Source organism: Zalophus californianus, chromosome 8 (genome assembly GCF_009762305.2).
Source record: "Zalophus californianus isolate mZalCal1 chromosome 8, mZalCal1.pri.v2, whole genome shotgun sequence".
Taxonomy (NCBI): Eukaryota; Metazoa; Chordata; class Mammalia; order Carnivora; family Otariidae; genus Zalophus; species Zalophus californianus.
Window position 1 is genome coordinate 86,954,982 of NC_045602.1, and position 6,311 is coordinate 86,961,292.

Consider the following 6,311-nt stretch of genomic DNA (forward strand, 5'->3'; position numbering starts at 1 on the left):
GCGTTGGGCTCCCTGCTCAGCAGGGAGTCTGCTTCTCCTTCTCTCTCTGCCCCTCCCCCTTCTTGTGCTCTCTCTCATGCTTTCTCTCTCCCCCCCCCAAATAAATAAATAAAATCTTAAAAAAAGAAAGCCTTCAATGAATAAAGAGGAGTTCCAGAAAGTTGTTCCAATTATGGAAACAAGAAAAGGGGATGATAAGAGGGAGGTTTTGAGGGTGCCTGCGTGGCTCAGTTGGTTAAGGACTGCCTTCCCTTCAAAGAGAAAGTTTCCAGGAGGAGAAACAATGTTTCAAAGTAGCACTGGATGGTGGGAGAATGTTAATGGATTCTCTATGTTCTATAGCCTGTGGTGTGTGGGTTAATAAGGAGGTTCCAATCTAGAAAATCAAAAAGGATGTAGGGTCTTTCAAGGAGAACTAGGAATCAAAATTTAAGTAGAAGAAGCACCTTCTGAACATATAAAGGATTCAACAGAACAATGGAAAATAAGATAACTTTAAGAGACATAGAAGAAGTAGAAGTAGGATCTTGGTGGAGGAATCCCAAAGCCTCAGGGCAATGGATTTCAGGTGTCAAAAGCCTGAAGAGCTCGAGGGTCACCCCAGTGGAGTTCTCAGAGGAGTGCATCTGTGAGGCTTCATTGCAGCACCCCAGAAGAGAGAAATGAAGATACATTCCATTTGTGGGAAGAGCAAATCCTCCAACTATTCCCAGGGAAGTTAGAAAGAAGGTGTATGCTTGCAGGAAGTCTGGAAAATATAGTTTAGATACCATATTATTACTATTATTACAGAAGGATCTGCCCAGGGTAGGTGTAGATTATCAAATGTGCAGGCAATATGCAAAAGATGTCAGCAGCCATAGATGACCCATGTCTCTCATATCTTCATTACTCATGTCCTTGCACAATGCCTGACACAAGTAGAAGTGCTACAGCTATTGAATTGAATATGAATGAGCATAACATAAACAAGTAGGACTTCAGATCTGTTTCAACAAGAAGTTCACCTGGTGACAAAGTCTGCCACCCAGGAAATCTGAGCTGTCTCCCACACAGCTGCATGCATCACAGCCAAGGGTGGCCAGGGCAAAAGTGGATCTGCACCATACCCTACAAGTGGATGGAAAAGGGGACATATTTTTGTAAGAATAAATTCATTTCTCATCACTAGGGTCTGAACTTGTAAATGTTGATGAAAAATATACATTATAATTGCTATTCTTGTGGCAAATAGTTTAGCAAATTATCTAAAGAAAGCCAGCCGGCTTATGTGAGAAAACAAGCTGGTTATTGCATATGTGTCACCCTGACTGTGTAACCACTGTGGCTTTGGTGCTGTGCTGTGATATGATGCAGGTTCTGTGGCGCACGGTGGAATTGCGTGGTAGTATTGCAGTACCGGACACTTCCATAGAGAAATGGCTCAGAAGGAAAGAGAGAATATGCGGGGAAACCCTGGGTGGGTAGGAGAGGCATCTGGGAGGGGACTATGGGGAGACATGTGTTAGAGAGGGGAGACAGGCCAGGAATAAGGTAGCAGGAGGACCTCTCTCTTTTCCTGATAGCTCACTCAGAATGGTGGGACTTAGGAGTTCCAGAGAGATTATACTTTTGAGATTTTATTTTTTTTTTCTTTTTAAGATTTTATTTATTTGACAGAGACACAGCGAGAGAGAGGGAACACAAGCAGGGCAATGGGGGAGAGAGAGGCAGGCTCCCCGCCGAGCAGGGAGCCCTATGCGGGGCTCGATCCCAGGACCCTAGGATCATGACCTGAGCCGAAGGCAGACGCCCAACCGACTGAGCCACTCAGGTGCCCCGAGATTTTATTTTTATTTCTTGATTTTTCTCCTAATTTCCCCTTTGTTATTCCTTTGGTGCAGCTTCCATAGGTTATTACTATTTCTACCAAGAGGAATCAGGGAAATTTTGGACTCCCTCTTGGCTCACATATTGAGAGTACAAACAATTTCCCTACTCAACTCCTACCAGGGGCCAAAGTGATGATGGAGGTGAGCTCAGGGGCAGGAAATGTAGGGGACAGAGTGGCACCTGTCATTCAGCTTTCCTTTCCTGATGGGAGAGTCTCCTTCCACTGGTAAGCTCGGAGGTTTAGGGTTTTATTTTGTGAAGTAAGATCACAATCCACTGACCATAATAACCAATAGTAGATAGTATTTATCCCTTGTAAAAAAAATAACCAAAAACAATCAAAATAACAACTAGTATTTATTAAGCAATTTATTAAACAATGCCAGACCCTGTGCCATGCCCTTTACACATTTTAACTTATTGAATATTCCCCTAACATCCCCTGCTTCATATGAGAATTTGCAGGTCAGAGAGGTTCAAGAAATGCCCCATGACCATTCAGCTAGGAGGTGAGGGAATCAGAATTAGCCTTAGGAGTAGTCACTGAATGTACCACAATGTTTGCTCTAAAGATGGGCAGTGGGTGTCAGCTCACACTGTTCTTGTCAGTTTTTAAACCGATGACCTTAACAGACCCCTGCACTCTAATAGGTCATCTTACCTCTCCCTCTCCTTGACCCCAAGGAACCGCCCAAGTTCCCCCAAGGAACCCCCCAAGTGTAGGGTCATGTCCTGCCTCACTTGCTTTGGGTCTGTCCTGGTTCTTGAATAAGCTCCCTTAGATGTCATACTTGACATCTGACAGCTACTGTTCAGAACTGCTTTTGACCAAATCTCAGACATCCTATTTCTTTTTCTCTTTGGTGAGCACACCCAAACCACCTTAGGCTACTCCTACGCATGGCTCTAACTTGAAGGGCAACAATAGCCAGGTTGCTGAGTTCCTAGAGGCATTGTTTAGAGTCCTCTCCATTATTTTAGGTGCCTAGTCACTCCATTATTAGCACAGACAGGTAAGTACTGCCTACAGAAATTGCTCTGTAAATCTAAACCTCTCTACCCTAATAAATTTCAACGTGGCTAAAATCTATCTCAGGTAGTACACAGGTAATCAATAAGAATATAGTTTCTTTCCCTTACTCTCTATTAACATTTGCTAGCATGAGCTGGAACCCTGGGAGTAAATGAGGTGGGTTATAATTGATTTTTACCTCCCACCTGGAGTCACTGACGCAGACTCAGGGTGCTGGTGGGACTGAGTTTACATCTTTTCTAGGGTGAAAACAGAGTAGAATTAAAACTGTGTGCTGCCAGAGTCTTTGCTTGTGGAATGCAGAAGCACAGGCTGGTAAGAGCCCACCTGATGGAAAGATTGAGAGCAGCTTCCCCTGTCCTGGGTGCAACACACTTCCAAGTTTAGGAGCAGATGCCCTCCAGTGATGACAAGAGTGTGAAAGAACTGCTGCTCTGAGCCTCACTTGAAGCAGGCCCTGGCCTGTGTGGGCCTGTGCCCTGATTTTAGCCATGAGCAGCTACAGTTAAGGGATTTTTTTTTAAGATTTTATTTATTTGACAGAGAGAGAGAGCACAAGAAGGCAGAGTGGCAGGCAGAAGCAGGCTTTCCAGTGAGCAGGCAGCCCGAAAGGGGCTCGATCCCAGGACCCTGGGATCATGACCTGAGCTGAAGGCAGACGCTTAACTGACTGAGCCACCCAGATGCCCCAATAGTTAAGGGATTTTTTAAAAGATAGGTCTATAGACAGAGGTGGGGACAGCCAGAGTGTGGGAAGGCTGTGATCCAGCTACTTTCTCTGAACAGCAAATCTCAACTCTGCCCTTTGTCCAAAGCAGAAAGAGCTCACTTTGGATTAATGTCCACCACCAGAGAAAATAATAAAGTCCCTTTACCTGCACAAAAAAATTCTATGACGACCTTCATGGGTATAGCAACTAAGAGAAAAAGGCACTGATTTTCTGTAGCAACAATAATAAGGCATTCCAGCTCTGGTGCTTTTGTTGGCTTGTCAAGAATAAGCTTAACTCCTTGGGCAGTGTTTCTGAGTGCCAGAGAGGCCTGACATCTGAGTGGGAGACCACATGAGGACAAGATATGTGGGACATGACTATAGCTTGAGGGCCACATTGGGAGAAGCTAGGGCCTGATAACCAATCACAACCTCCTACTGGGGCAAGTACCAGGGAAGAAACTCTTTAAAGCGAATAAAACATGGCACCCTGAGGATACATAAGGTGGAAAACATTGCATGATTGCCTAGTAGACCCTGTTTTTCAAAGTGTGGGCCTTGGGCCAGTAGCAAAATCTGGGAGCTTGTCAGAATAGAGAATGTTGGGCCCCATCCCAGACCTAATGAAATGCAAGGTGGCCCTCATGTACACAAAAGTCTAAGCAACATCACTCTAGTCCACTGGTTTTGAAACTGGACTGCATGTTAGAATTACCAGAGGAGTATTCAAAAATCCTGATCTTGAAGAGTGGAGTGAGTTCTGCGCCCATTAAGGTAACACTATGTCAATGAAAGCTAATCAGATGTGATTCATCTTCTCCTGCAGTATCTGAAGAAGAACAGTTTACATCAGTCATTAGCTACCTTGCAGGAAGAGACTACTATGTTTCTGAATACCATGGACAGCACTGAGAGTGGCTGGCATTAATAGTAGCCATTGGGATACTGGTTTCAGGCTATATGGTCTCTGAAATTGCCAGACAAAATCCTCACTGAACTCTATGAATGGGTTGTTCTGGAATGGATAGAGTTGAATGAATTGGGAGCTGCCAAGTCACTCCTGAGACAGACTGACCCCATGACCATGTTAAAACAAACACAGCCAGAGCAGATGTTCATTTGGAGAACTTCTTGGCCAGATCTTATTGTGATTCTCATGGGGAATACCAGATAGAAGTAGTCAGGAGGGGTCACAGCCCAGACCCTGGCTGGGGAAGTCAGTGTGGTGCCTCCATCTCATCTCTAAGCATTGATGGGACAGAGACTGAAGTGGCAGCAGCACCAGATGTTGTTTCCTCCTGGGATGACCATATGTTTGTTCCAAGGAAAAGCAACTGTCAAAGATGTGGAAAAAGAAGCTTCCTACACAACTGAACAGGTGTATTAAGTTTGGTCAGAAATCACATGTGGAGTGTGCTCAATTCTCCAAATGGTCAGAATTTGGTCACTGGGTCTATTGTTGGATTCACTGAAGTCTGGAACTTTATGACTGGAAAAATCAGGCAGGATCTTAAATAGCAGGCCCAGGATGACTTTATAATGATGGATGATGGTGTCCTCTGCATGTGCTTCAGCAGTGATGCAGAAGTGTTAGCAATGGGGCCCCAAGATGGACAGATAAAGGTATGGAAGACTCACAGTGAAAAGGATTTAAGGAGATTTGAAAGGGCACACAGTAAAGGTGTCCCTTGTTAAGCTTTTCTAAGGATAGCTGTCAGATCCTTAGTGCCTCTTGTGATCAGAAAATTAAAATTCATGGTTTAAAATTTGGGAAAACCATGAAGGAATTTCATGACCATTCCTCCTTCATTAATGAAGCAACTTTTATACAAGATGGATTATATTATTAGGGCATCCTCTGATGGCACTGTGAAGATCTGGAATATGAAGACCGCAGAATTGTCAAATACCTTTAAATCCCTGGGCAGCACTGCAGGAACAGATACCACTATCAACAGTATGATCCTGCTTCCTAAAAACCCAGAGCACTTTGTGGTGTGCAACAGATCAAATACAGTGGTCATCACAGGCAGGGCAGATTGTCAGAAGCTTCAGGTCTAGTAAGAGAGAAGGTGGGGATTTTTTTTGCTGTGCTCTCTCCCCATGGCAAATGGATCTACTGTGTAAAAGAAGACTCTGTGCTCTCCTGTCTTAGCACAGTCACTGGCAAACTGGAGAGACCTCTGACAGTTCACAGGAAAGATGTGATTGGTATCCCACATCACCCTCATCAGAACCTGATTGCTACCTACAGTGAAAGTGGACTCCTAAAGCTCTGGAAACTCTAATTCCTCTTTTCTTTTAAAACTTGCCTGAGAGCATGTACTTGTGGTGCCTGAGTGACTCAGTCAGTTGAGCGTCAGATTCAATTTCAGCTCAGGTCATGATCTCAGAGTCCTGGGATTGAGCCCTGCCTCAGGATCCATACTCAACAGGGAGTCTGCTTAAGATTTTCTCTCTCTCCTGCCTCTGCCCCTCCTCCCCAGCCTTGCATGCTCTCTCTTTCTCTAAAATAAATAAATAAATCTTGAGAAGAAAACAAATAAAACTCGCTTGAGAGCATATACTTGAATGAAGACCAAATCATGTATTGCTTTTGGGGGGGGTTACCTTTCCTAAGCAATTGTCTGAATTAAGCACAAGAATAATTTTGGGACATCTCACGTTCAAGTAGCAGTTACCCTTTTTTAATTA

The 6,311-nt window shown here is 44.2% G+C and overlaps 1 pseudogene; it reads left to right on the plus strand.

The window, feature by feature from the left end:
• Positions 1 to 1,296: 1,296 nt before the first annotated feature.
• LOC113938441 lies at positions 1,297 to 5,905 on the plus strand (annotated as a pseudogene).
• Positions 5,906 to 6,311: the final 406 nt, after the last annotated feature.